Source organism: Amphiprion ocellaris, chromosome 20 (genome assembly GCF_022539595.1).
Source record: "Amphiprion ocellaris isolate individual 3 ecotype Okinawa chromosome 20, ASM2253959v1, whole genome shotgun sequence".
Taxonomy (NCBI): Eukaryota; Metazoa; Chordata; class Actinopteri; family Pomacentridae; genus Amphiprion; species Amphiprion ocellaris.
In genome coordinates, this window is record NC_072785.1 from 17248437 (window position 1) to 17263214 (window position 14778).

The 14778-nt window shown below is 41.0% G+C and overlaps 1 protein-coding gene across 1 annotated transcript in view; it reads left to right on the top strand.

The window, feature by feature from the left end:
* Positions 1–14778, top strand: part of LOC111587664 (KATNB1-like protein 1) — a 38270-nt gene that overhangs the window by 5346 nt on the left and 18146 nt on the right. The window lies entirely within an intron of this gene.

A 14778-nucleotide genomic window follows, 5' to 3' on the forward strand; every position in this document is an offset into this window, starting at 1 on the left:
GCTTCTTCGTGTGCAGTTTATCGCTCCACCTCATTTGTCCTCAGCTTTAAAGGAAAAAAACAAAGCGAGTGGAAAGAACCAAATGTGTTTTGCCTTTTCGAGAAAGGGAGATCAGAATCTTTGCATTGCTATTAATTGTTGCTTGGAGCCTCTTGTCTAGCTTTAAGACAATCTAGCAGTATTGATTTTGGCAAGTGTTTTAAGCGTCAGAGCACAGGCCGCTATTGTTTTTCAGCTCAATATGAGGTCACATTGCCCGAAGACAAAAAAACCCCCAAAAACCTCATTGATCCCAAACATTTACTCTGAGGATGACTGGGCACGGCTTAGTTCAACAAATCATTTCTGTCCACAGTGGAAGTAGTTTCTAATGACTGAAAGCTATGCAGAATTAAACCATAATGAGTAAATATAATCATTAATTGTGGTAAACTATTCTCTTTCAGAAACTGCTATAATGCAAATTACTGTGTGAATGTTTACTCTAATTACCACTTCATCACTGACATCAAACTCTGTTTATGATATTGTTTATGGTCTACAAATCCTAACAAGGACTAAATATAGCTAGTTCTGACTTGTATTTAAGTTGCTGCTCATAAAAACAGTTTCTACTTTGCATATAATTGTCAGAACACATGGTGGCTTTCCCAGTGTGAGTACTGATCAGAATCATTCTTCAGAAATGCATCTACAAAACAAAGACAATGATTATTTTCAGCATTTTTGGCAACAAAAGCTTGGAGCTAACATCTGTACAATTGGTACATTCATTTTTGGGGAATAAACATACATTGCATAAACTAGCACTACAGTCAAATCTTGTTGTTTGTCTGCCTGGTCAATGAGCAAGTTACAACTGACGAACTTATCCATTAAAACAACGTGTGCTTGTTTAGCTGCACTGTAAACAGATATGTCATTTTCTCTTCTGTTGTTTTTCCTGATAAAGCAGCTGTTTCCATGGTAAACAAAACACATCAACAAAAACTGGAATGTTAAGGACTTTAACTGACATTTTAGGAAATATGTGTATTTAGTTTTTGGCTAATACAACTTCATATTTCTGTAGCACAAAGATGGGAAAAGGAAAAGAAAAGGTCACAAAATCTGCCCAGCAGTATCTCTAAGGCTCAGTAATTATCACTTTTAGCAGTTCTTTCTTTTGTTTAGTCTGTAGTCTGCACAAAAAAATGAACCACCTACAATTCACCATTTTACAGGGAGTACCCTACTTCTTGGCCAGCAGCAGTTGCCAAGCAGTGAGCGCAGACTCCAGAAAGTTACCCTAAGCAGAAAGTAAGCCTCATTGTGGCTCAATGTTGAACTATTTCTTTAATTAAACACAAAAACAGATGTTGATTGATTTCAAGAGGAAAAATAGCTCAAATCATAGCAAGAGAACGAAACATTCCCTGATTTTAAAGTTTACAAACTAATGCCAGGAACTCTTGCGTTGCTATAAACAGTTCTTCGGTTTGTATCAGGCACCAAGTAAGGCCTGAAGAATCTGTGTTGCTTAATAATTTACCTCAGAAAAGATTTAATAACGATTTCAGATGAAGCTCCAGTGCGTTGCTGTGCTATGAATGAATGCTGATTGCTCTCAAATGTAATTTCTCATCCCATTAACACAAAATGATCACTTAAGTGTAATTTTTTGGTTGGCTGATTGTGTTGAGATCAACTTGTTATTGTTGGATGCTGATTAGTGCTACACAGTAAAGCCTGATGAGGGCTATTACAGATATTTAAGGGGACTTTTCTGGTTCTTGTGGGATATGCAGCGACTGGACGCCCCTCCCAGTATGAGCTGCTGTGTGGTGTTTGGCTGCCCGGCCTACATGACACCATGCCTCTGTACGCTGGCCAGGCTGCCCTTTCCTCTCATTTGACTTCAGCGACCACTTTTATTACAGTCCTACATTCTATTCTGAAAAAAAAAAAGTGAGAAAATGGAGAAAACGAGTTCAAAGCTCACGAGGAGAGGAACAGGAAAGCTTTTTTTTTTAACCGACCCTCAGGACTGAACGTGTCTCGCTGGAAACTCTCACAGCTTCGGTTTCTGGACACTGAGGTCATTTCATTTCAACCTTGTCTCACCCTGGGTCGGTTCTGTCCTGGGGATTTCTTCACATCCCATTATAAATATGATGCAGCAGCGAGTCCGGGGAGATCAGCAAATCAAGGAACTGACAAAGCCGCGGGGTTGATCTTGCATCATCGCCATCAGCGAGCGATCGATCCAAATTGAGACAAACACAATAACGACTTCATGGCAGCAGAGGAAGCCTCAACATCTGCGGCTCTGCTCCTCTTTTCCCATCTTCTAAGAAAATAAGGCCATCAGAAACCCCACAGCTGAAAACACCTTCACCCCCATCATCTGGTCCTCTTTAACACCAAGCAGAAGACACACCCTCTTGTGCTCAGTCGTTGTGTGATACTTCAGCTGGACCTGGCAACTTGTGTTTTTTTTTCTTCATTGTTGGACCAATTTGAAGGAATTTCACAGTCTTTTTTTTTTTGACTGCCACCTCATGAAAGAGTCAATTCTTTACTTTCCAAAGGCAACAATCTGCACGTGTTGATCCTCACTGCAGCTGACAGTGTTGTGCGTGTATCACAGTGATTCTAAACCTGCACTACTTTACTATAGATTAAGAGTATGCGGAGTCAATATGCACCGAAGGGCATCCAATCATTTAATTTGGAAAAATGCAAATCTCTCCGCTTCCACGGCCACCTGTTTGTCATTTCTGCGTCATGCGTATGCCTCGGAGTGTATGTCCACACACTGTTGCTATGTAGACATTTGCTGTGCACAATCCCACAGCTGACCTTTTGGGAGAGCAGGGGTCCAAGCTGACAGCAGGTCAAATGGCAAGTTCAAGTCCACGGAGGACAGTGGGAGTGAGAGCAGGACATGAGGGGGCGGGGAAGAGGGCTTTGAGTCACGCAGCACAAAGGAGTGAATCACGCCTCTCGGCAGGGTCCAGTGAGTGACTGACTAGTGTTTGGATCCGTCACAGCCGTGGAAATGGCTGGAATCTAAGCCACGACTGGGAAGCTGCTCCACATGTGTATACTTGACAGGAGTGTGTGCTGATGAGCCCACACACTTGTTGAGTCAAAAGTCACTTATCCACACAGACACGCATACGGCTGATGGTGTTTTTGATGTAGAAGTCGGTCAAGAGCGTTATGCAAATGTATTCCTTCTTATTCTGGGAATTCTAATTACAGTGTTTTTGCAGTGTCCAAATAATTAAAGACGGACATGTGTTGCTTCAGTTAGGTAATCGGTACGTTTGGCTGTGAAAAACGTGTACTCGTAGGGAGGAAAGGGCGAAAACAAGCTCAGTCTGTGATGGTTTACATAACGCAGAGGAGGCAGATTATGTGGACACACAGAGAAAAAGACAGGAAGAGCTAAACTAAACACGAGACGAATATCTCACCTGAATGCTAAACCCTTACCGGACCTCATTTCAGTTTCAGGTTGGGACAGAGAAAGCTAAAATTAGACACTGAGGGGATATGAGAGGACAGTGTGAGATGAAAAAGATCTCCCATCACTCGTGGAGGCTGGAGAAAGTCGGCTCCTTCAGGCATACTGTGTGCTTCACTGTGCAATGCACCTTTTTATGTCTGATCCATCATGTGCATCCCACATGATGGACTTTTGTTGCTTAAAGGCAGCTTAAGAATCAACCTGTTTCTCCCTCCACAGTTACCAGATGCCCACAAGTGAACACAGGCATCATATTATCAAACGTCTCATATGAAGGCACTGTAGCGGGGTTCGTACTCCTGCAGACTGCTAAATCTGGGACAAACGCTCACTGACCTCTGAGATAAAGCGAAACAGATTTCCACAAGCATAGGGAAACAGTTTCATCACAGCAACCTTTGTGACTTTCTTTTGAAGGCGATTGTTCTAACCACAGCAGAAAGAACGGCCAGCGTTCTTCTCCAAAAGTATTTAATCTTGTTCTCTTATTGGCTGGAATGTGGAGAATAGCCACAGTTGTGCAGGCTGGGAAGTCTTAAATCACTGACAGGAGTTTGTTTCTTTTCTGCAGACTCATGCTCTCTCCTTTTTTATCCCATTTGTTCTCACTCTCTTTTTCTTTTCACGCCTTCGACTTACATGCCGCTGATATGCAGATATGCGCTGACAGCGGCCACGTTGTCACTTCACTTCAAGCTGCTCTAATGCACATTTTTAACAGTGCATCAAAAAGTCATTTTTAAATTCAGTATACCGTGTTGGAAGGGTTACTTTTAAACTGTGTTTCAGTACAGTTTACATGTCTTAAATAGTTGTGATTCTGGAGAACTGGTTTTCATATTTAGCTTGTTGCCATATTTACATAGTTACCATGCATGAGAATAACCATCACTTTCACTCCCTTTGCCCTCTGTCCTCCTTATCTCGCCTCCCACTGCCTGAAGATATTCTGGATTTATGTGTTTCCCATTTACAGCACACATAGACCAGACATCTAGTCGACCTTGAGGGGATATTTGCTGAATTTGACTGTATTGGATTTGAATCGCATCCTCCACCTTTAAATCTAATCGTATTCCAAGAGATTACTCAACATGAGTCATGTATTTTAAATGCTTTGGACTGCTTGAGCATTGTCTTATATTATTATTGCATGTCACAGTGTGAACCAATGTGGCATTCCCATAATACGGCTTACTACTGCACACAGGAGTCCCTCTAGCAGTGGTATTTTGTCTGGCAAAAAGAATAAAAACCCAGTTTTTCCTTCACTTTTTATTTTCCAGAGAATGAAGTTAGAGAGAAAACCAGTAAACAAGATGAAAATAAAACTGCGTGAATTTAAGATTCCTTAGAACATTTGTCAGTTCAGTGCCTTACAGAAAATCCCCTGAAAGAAAAAAATGGCACAATGAAAGGCAGTTTTCCTTCTCTGTTTTCACATTATGAAATGGGAGTGAAAAGGATTAACACTAAATAACAATAATGTAAATCTACAATGCTGCATGGAGTGGGAAAGTTAGCTCACATTCCAAAAGGTAGTTCCAAGCACTTGTTCAAAAGTTTCCAGACATATAAGTAGATATATACACCACCGCTCAAAAGTTTGGGGTCACCCAGACAATTTCACGTTTTTCATGAACACTCACACTTTTATTTATGGGCTAACATAATTGCACAAGGGTTTTCTAATCATCAATTAGCCTTTCAACACCATTAGCTAACACAATGTAGCATTAGAACACAGGAGTGATGGTTGCTGGAAATGTTCCTCTGTACCTCTATGGAGATATTCCATTAAAAATCAGCTGTTTCCAGCTAGAATAGTCATTTACCACATTAACAATGTCTGTTTTTTTCATGTGGAAAAAAAGCTTTTCTTTCAAAAATAAGGACATTTCTAAGTGACCTCAAACTTTGAAGGGTAGTGTACAATATTGAGTAGAAATAATTGGCATAAAGTACAGCACACATCACTCATGTTGCAACCTGGCTGGTCTCCATTGAGTGGATTGTTTGTTAGCAAGACCTGCTTGGAAAGCTTGGTAATTTTTTAATGTTTTTTTTTAAAGGCCTATATTGAACTTTTCATATGTGTCGGGTTACCTTTATACTTTTAACTGAAAGAAGAAAATATCTTCAATAATAAAAGCATTTGGATTCACAGCCAACCACACTGAGCCTTTCAACAGAGCACAGAGTGCAGCTGATGAGAATCTTGGTTCTTCTTTGCTTTGGCCTGGTCTAACTTAGAGGGATCAAAACATAGCAGCAGACCAAGTCTCTATCAGATAAAGAGACCCAAAGGCCTGAGGACATTTCACATACATGTGGTCTCCTCTGCAGTGTTAAAGTCTGGGGAATGCAGGGGCTGAAGATAAGAATTACCCAGAGGACAGGTCAAAACCTATGAAGTACAGTAAGATGATTGAGCTATTCCAGGCATCTTTTACAATTATGGTAACAGTTACAGAGTAGGAAAATGTCTACCTCCCAAAAATATCTATTCAGCTGGAAAAGTGTCAGTTCTTTTTATTTTAGAAATGGACTTTCAGTACTTGAGTTCACGAGAATAAAACATCCAGGATTTGCTTCTTTGTAACTGCTTGACTTTCCCCCTCACTGTTCTGTATGTGCATATTCGGTGCTGGTCAGCACGTGTCGAGCACGTGCAAATAGCTCATGGTTGTGAGGAATAAATCAAATCAGCAAAATTTCCTTCAACATATGTGTGAATATATTTAGAATGCAATCCAAACTCACAGCAACCTTACAAAAAGACAAACCTGCTTTTAAGTCTGAGCTGTTCTCTGTCCACATGCGGATGTTTAATTGAGATGACATTAGAGCAAATAGCAGAACACGTTTGAGGTGGCAGGAAAAACACAGCAGGCTGCCATGGGACTGCAGATCCTATATTCTGTTGGTTTAGGTTTGGTGGGAGAACAAATATTGAAGTCGGATTTAAAAGTGAACCTCGTGCGCCTCTTTTCTCTGGAGCTTACATAAAGAGATGACGACCACAACATCCCTCCCAACTGCAGGACTCTCAGCCGCAGCACACCAGCCCTGCTAGACATCTCGTATGACTGCTGTCAGCATGCTCATTAAGTCTTTCAGTCTGCGTCTGTTTAAACAAGCTCCACTGGCGGCCAGTAGCCACACAAAACCGGTTCCCAGTCATGGGCTGATTTGCTTCTCTCTGCCCAAATTCATGCCTTGGTCCATTTAATGGGTGGTCAAACATACTTATTGTAAGGCAGAACAAACACTCCGAGTCATGCTTTTGTTAGCTTCCTTGGCTGCTTGCAAAGAAAAGGGTACAAAAACTGCATCCACCTGTTTCTATATCACCTAAGAGTAAGGTAATTGTGCTTGTGCATTCAGTCAGAAATTAGCTTTTAATATCATTTATCTCTGCTGCTGTTTTGCATGTATAATATTTACCGTTTTCAAAATCAAGTGATTTGACAAATAGCTCTAACCACAAAGTACAGCTGAGACTAATGGGACTGGTCTGCAGATCTTCCCAAAAGATAACATAGCAATCTCCTGGACGAGATTCAGAATCCACAATCTAAATCACACTTCTCCCCACAGACTTTGGTAAACTCATCAAATGACTAGATGTGCACACAGTTCCCTGCATACAAATTCTGCCACTTCAACTCAAGGTTACTCCCACAAATTTCTGAACCTTGATTTGCCCTGCTGTTATCTGAAACTTCACCAAAAGTAATAATTCATACCTTGGCTGCTGTCACAATGTTGATCCGCTTGTAGCTATTCTTCATCTGCCATGAAATTTTGTATTTACAAAGTAAGTGAAATTGTGTAATGCATCGATTGAACATTGACCTAATTGTGTCACAACATGACTGGTTGATGCTTTTGCTTAGTTTGTGTAGGGGAGGAGGACAGCGCTCTTGTGTATTTATTTTTGCTGTGACGCAATTTGTACGACTCCTCTGAAAATTATGCCAAGTAAAGGTAGTCCACAAAATCAGGTATCCAGATCGCCCATTTAAGTTTGGTCAAAAACCAAAATACTGGGGAAATGAAAAAAGTGAAGGCATCACCAACCCTCTAACAGTTCATCCTAAACATGACATAAATTTCTGTAGTAAACTTCACAGCAGTCCATCAAACAGGACTTGAGGACTTGTGACCGTCTGGTAGTGCTACATAAAAATTCATGGAATTACCTAAGTCACCATCAACAACTGGAGACCATGAATTTCTGCAGAATATCACTGTAGTCAATCCAAAGCTGAAACAAAGCAACTGAACGATCAACCAACATGTAAAATAAAACCTTCCCATCAACAAAATGTTGCATATTTCATGTTGCTTACTGCTACTTGCACTTGAACGCTGAGACTTTTTTTGCCAAACGATGCAGTATCTTTTAAGCATTTCTACTCATCCAGTTTAATCGCTGTGCAAGATTGATTCTGTGTACATATAGAGACGTAAGGTATCCTCACAGGTCTAGACGGTGAACATACCTCTCTGTCTGAGTCCAACTGTGACATGTCGTCCAACTGAGGACGTCTTCATCCTTCATTGCAAAACCACCTGCTACTACCGGACAGATTGTCTGAATACTTTGTGTTCAGTGATTTAAAACATCTGTGTTTCAGTAGCAAACCAGTCACTCACTTTATATCCAACAGGCTGGTGAGGAGTTCTTTCAGGATACACTGGTACGTTGCCCACTCATTTGGATCCCTGAGTTCTCCATAAACATTGAAAACCACCTTACCATCAGTTGGACAGTGGAGTATGATCACACTCCTTCAAAAACAACACTGGATACCATCTCCCCGAGATGATTACCTTTACAGCCTGAAATGTGGCTTTGAGGACAGAGACAGCTGCCCCATCTTTTTTTTAATTTTATCCTTTGCTCAGTTACACACACCCCTCCTCCCCAAAACACACACACACACACACACACACACACACACACACTTACATGTATCCCTGACCCATTTTTGGCCAATATGTCAGCCAAAAATCCGAGGCCACATAGGGCTCTTCCAGGTTTGAGGCCTTGCTAGTGTCCACATGCTGCCCTATAAAGCAGGGGAGGTCTGGCCTCTTGACACATGAATTTGGAGTGAGAAAATAATCTTATATGACACCAGACTCACCAGAGGTGGATAAGAAAAAAGACGCTTTGACTGGTTTTTGAGACGTGCTGTCTTTTTGCTGAGTGCTGAAAGATCCATCAGTACTCACAGCCCTCGTCTCTCGCACTGTGGATAACACTGGAGTTCCTGAAGAAATAACCTGCATGAACTCCCCATGGGAAATAAGGTGTTGAAATATCGTCTTAAGTCTAGAGTCAGGTTATGCCCTTGTCATAACACTCTAAATTATTTCCTTTGGGTACCGCTGGGATTGCTTACTACTGGGTGATTGTCGTGTCAACTAGTAGCAGCAGGCATGTGTTTAAAATGCCCCAAAAGGACTTGTGGTTTCCACCCCTCTATTTGTTTCCCAATGTGAGGAGTGCGAAGCACGGCCTCCACACGTGCCTGCAGGGTTGAGAACACTCCAAGAGACCTCAGGCTCTGTTTGTGACATTTTTAAAGGGGTAAAAGTTTAGAGTTTTGAGTGCAAAATCCATTACGGCCATTAATCACCTCATTCCTATCTAAATGGTTTTAAAACCAGAGCTTTGAAGGAGTTCCTGAGTTACCATTCCTGTAAAACACTGGACATGTAAGCCACCCACTGACCTTTCCTTTGCTTGAGCTCAGATCTCCAATGCTAACAAACTGATGGCTTTGTACCCGAGAAGACAAAGGTGAGCTATTCACCTCGACACAGGCTGTGCTCTGCAGTAAGTGCAGATCTGACAGTGAACGGGGATCAACAAGTACATTACATTGCTACAGAAACTGTTAACAATGAAGGGTCTCACTGATATTTGGAGCCAAGTGTGAGAACTTGAAGTAACCAAAGTTAAGGCAGGCAGACAGACTGCCTGGCATGCATAATATTTAGGACACAGGACAGGCGTAATGAACCTGGCATTGTTTTCAACACCATGCTGCATTCTGTCAGGGTATTCGGTCAGCAGTGCCAGCCAGGGAAGCCGGGAAAAGAGTTGCAAATTGTCTTAACCAGGCAGGCATGACAGGACCCTGAAACCATGTGCAGTAGGTAAATGAGTCCTTGTGTCTTGACTTAGAGGATCAGGGTAATGCCTTCAGCTGTCGGTGCTACACTGACAAGGAATTCAACAAAGGTAAGGTGTGATCACAGAACAGGTTGACAAAGATGGAGTTACTCTGATAAAACAGGTCCCTTTAGAAAAGACCGTATGACTGCCTGCCAGAGTGCATAATCTTGCTCATTTCAGCGCAGCGATTCTTTCTTTGCAGTCAGTCACTGGCAACAAGTCCCACGTCATAACGTCGACAGATCAGGCTTAGGGAATTTAACTACCCCGAACTATGCAGGCTGCTGAATGAGATTTTTTTTGGGATTCAACAGACCCTAACACAGACTTCTTGAACCGGATGACATGCCCCAGTGCTGCATGCCAACAGCAGCCAATTTGGTAGCATACCACTGTTGCCGCTCAGCTCTGCAGGCCCCTCAAGTGTTGAGGCTCAAAGTTAATGAGTTGAATCTCTGCCCCCTTGGCACGAAGCTAGCACTTCCTGTAGACTGAGAGGAGTCTCAGGTTGGCCTGTCAACACTCTCAAGATCAACCTGGTCTGTATGGGGAACAACATGACCTGTTGTTACAGAATTTTTCTTCTCAGTGGGAAAGACTGATGACTTTAAAATGAGACGATAGGAGGAGACAAAAAAACAGGGGCCAAACCCTTTCACTGGTAAATTGGAGGATGTTTAAGACGGGCTTCATACTAACCAGAGTTCTTGCTTGACTAAACCCATGCAGTTAGCCTAATGGCTTCCTTATAAATTACTGCATTACTAATCAGGACAGATGGCTGCAGAAGCAGTGCCACTCATGATTGCAAGCTCCGGTTCTGAGCTGCCCATTTTTGTGCTTGCGGTCAGAACTGCATGGAAACATCTCCATCTGTTAATAATTATAATGAGTAAACTAGGTTTAGGAGGTGAGGTGGAGTTGTTCTGCTATAAAGACTGATCCTGAGTGGTTCCCAACCTGTTCTGCTTGTCATGGCCCCCACAGCTCTGACAAATTAGCCATTGACAAACACATCCCATTATAATCCAAAAGCATTCATTGTTACTTAACATTAATGCTGATTATAGCTTATAAAAATGGATATTCTTGATGATTTCACTTTCATTTTAATACTGGCAGTCTGAGGCTATGTTTGCAAAATTACTAAAGCTGAATGCTTTAACCATATTCCATCTCTTTTAACAAAATACGCCAACTTTTTGATTACTTTTACTATTGGAACCATTTCTTTATACTTTTTTTTTTTTTTTTTTTTTAAGCAAAATATGCCAATGTTTCAAAGACAAATTTTACTATTTCAAATATTTATCTATTTTTTTTTAGCTAACTTGATTAACTTTGTGATTGGTTCACTCACTGCTGTAATAATGTTTGCATTACTGTTCGCTAACTATATTCATTTTTTAATGACTACTTTTACTATTTTTAGCCATTTGTCTAATACTTTTGCATAACTATGTTAACCTTGAATGACTACTTTTACAATTTTTAGTCATTTATCCATTATTTTAAGCTAACTACATACATTCATTAATCATTACTACTACTTTTACTATTTAAACCATTTATTCTTTTTTTGGGCTAACTAAATTAACACTGTAATTGCTACTTTTACTGTTTAATGCATTTATTCATTACTTCTGACTATCCCAGTAATTACTACTTGTAGCTATTTCAATCATAAATCTATATTACTGTTAGCTAACTATGCTAATTTTTATTTACTACTTTCACTGTTTCGACCATTTATCCATTACTTTAAGCTAAATACACTACTGTTCAAAAGTTTGGGGTCACCCAGGCAATTTCATGTTTTCATGGAAACTCAAACTTTTATTCATGTGCTAACATAATTGCACAAGGGTTTTCTAATCATCAATTAACCTTTCAACATGATTAACTAACACAATGTAGCATTAGATCACAGGAGTGATGGTGCTGGAAATGTTCCTCTGTACCCCTATGGAGATATTCCATTAAAAATCAGCTGTTTACAGCTACAATAGTCATTTACCACTTTAACAATGTCTAGACTGTATTTCTGATTCATTTAATGCTATCTTCATTGAAAAAAAAAAACGCTTTTCTTTTAAAAATAAGGACATTTCTAAGTGGCCCCAAACTTTTGAACGGTAGTGTATATCAAATTCTTAGTTACTGCTTTTGGCTAATATACATTATTTATTACTATTTATTTATTACTTTTAACTGGCCATTTATTTATTATTTTTAACTGGCTAAACACATTACTTTTGCTAACTATTTTAACTTTACAAACACTAGTTTTCACTAATTATTTTAACAGTTTATCCATTACATTTACCAAATTATTGTAAATGTTTTCTAACTTGTTGATAAATAGCTTTTGACACACCTTCAATGGCAAGAGGTAGCACTACGGAAAGTACATGTATTTCCTTAATATACTGATGTACTGTAATTTCCAGGCCTGTGTGGCAGGACCTGTGCTGCGTGACTCCCAAAGCTGGTTTATCAGTGATGATCCTTAGACTTCACTTTCAATGTCATTTCAACCCAGGCAGGCATCCTCCCATGTCGCCAGAAATACTGCTTTCATCAAGCCCCCAGTCTGCTCTATTTTGGTTTTAAATTTCCCTTCACATACTTTGTGCAAGTACAAAAACAAAACTGTTCCAGCGTTGGTGATATCATGCTTACCTCAGATTTACTGTGGTAAGATCCAGTGTTTGCATGCTGGGTTTGTGTTGATGCTCTGTTGTAAAACCCTGTGTAGTGTTGATGTCGAGAGTAAAATTATGGTAAGAATGTGCAGTGATGCATCGGGGCAGACCATACTTGGCTGTTTGTCTTGGTGGTGGTCTGAGGCTGCTTTATAGCGGCAGAGCTTTCTGGATTGATGAATTATCCCCATGATCCTGCATCTGAAGACCTTCAATTCATTACACATGTCCCAAGTCTCCTTGGGTTAACCCTGTGATCAAATATCGTCCGTTGATCAGCCGTGGAGAGAAATACCACACAGAAGCCCTTTCCTGTCTCCTGAGGGAGTTTGTTGTCAGGAGTGAGCGCTACCAGAAACTCTTGAAAATAGATAAATAATGTTGGTAAGCCACAAAGTTTAACTGAAGAAAATTTAGAGGGGTCTTCTAGAGAGGCTTTACGGCTGTTTGGTTTAAAGAAAGAGACATCTGCTTCCCCATCTTGCATGTGGTCTAAAAAGAGTTCATTACTTTTATGGTGTACTCGGCCATTAGCCTGGGAAAGGATAAATAGCTGTTGATGTGTCATCTGAAATTAGCATGTTGTGATGAGCTCAAGCTAAGTGGGAAGGCTATGTGGTCATGTCATGGTCTCGGGAAGGTTAGTAATCTAACCAGACAGCGGGACCTGTTTCACCAGGTCATCAACTCGCAATGAACTCCAACTAAGTTACTGGGCATATTTCAGTCAAATGCCGCACGGAGCTCCTTGACCCCTAACAGCAGTGTTTACCACACACCTCCACTATCAGTGAGAAACGGTCTATTTGTAATGGTTGTTATGAGGCTTCTTTAAGTTCAAAAGTGTAAATACACAGTTTCTCAAAGTGAGTTTTCTTGAAACAAGATCTAAAATCGGATTTCTGACAAGCTGAAACTCTGGGTTGAAGAGGACTCTGCACTCGTTAAGGCAAGAATCAATTTCTGTCAACAAAGGCCTTTAGCCACAAAACCACAAACCTGCTGTGCCTCTATCGCAGGCGGTAATAAGCACATCATATTTCTGCAACAGGCATGTGATCTGAAGTGACATGTTATTTTCTCCTCGCTCTTTTTTTCCTGGATTGCGATCAATGTTTTTTTCCTTATTTAAGGAAATCACACAAACTCGAACGCCACGGGACATGCTCATTATTTAAGGCAAGAACTTTCCATCCAACCATTTTTTGCATCAAACACTGTACATGGATGACTGACTAGAAAACAACCAAGACTTACTGGACCATGAATGTGGTCGCTAACAACTGTAAACAAATACTACAATCTGACGGCACATAATCGACTCTCCTGGTCACGGCTGGTCCTTGCACAATGCACTCAGCGCCTCTTCTTCCCTGTGTCCTTTGCTTTGTGGGGTGCAGCAATATATTGAGTATGGCATGAGCAAGTCAGAGGTCAGAACTCAGTCGTGCAGGGCGTTCTCTACAAAGATACTTTTACAATCGTGAGGGTGGGTGTGAGCGACAGTTAGCAGTGGATAGGCACACCAGAAACATGTGAGTGTGAGGTGTGATCGCTGTTTGCTCTTCGACCAGACACCACTGCGCTGTGGGGTGTCGACATCAGAGAGAAGTTCAACAATTCTGTGGTTAGAGTCACAGACACGCTACTGACGCCTGACTACTTTTGTATTTTCTACAAGAACTCTCAGCTTCTCATGGCTAACTTGATTTGACACATCTCGACCACGTGTTAGCTGCTATAAGGTTTTGTTTTCATGTTTTCGGTCCTTCATTTAGGTGAAAAATGGCACTTTGTGCAGTGTTTCCATCAGTGGTTTAACATACAGTATATCACCGTATGGTATTGCATGTACTTTGGATAAAAATGTCTGCCAAATAACATGCTGTATGTTAACTCGAGTGCACATTCTTAACGGATCACTGATTTCGTTCATGTCAGCTATGTTGTGTCAACAGAATTATGCAGAGAGATGATTGCGCTCTGGTGATGACAGACAGCTTGACAGCTCAAAACACAGACGCACACTTATCCACACTGGTTGTCTGCCAATATTCATCGGAGGCAGCATGCTGCTGTTAGGCATTAATACCACCAGAGTGGGAAGAGTCATGGCGTGAGCAACACTCTGGAGAAAGCGCCTTGTCTCACTCAGCATGAGCCCAAGCCACAAGCATCCCTGAGTTACATAACAGTGCTTTTGTGCAGGCGTAGACTTCCATGTGTCTTTTTTGTCTCAGATCCCAAAGGCCACACATATGGACAATGAAATGAGCTTCCAATATCCTGATAGGATTAGCCAAGGGAGAATCTGTCATCTTGATAGAATGATAGAAGAGAGACCCGATCTAAGTGCATTTGCAGGT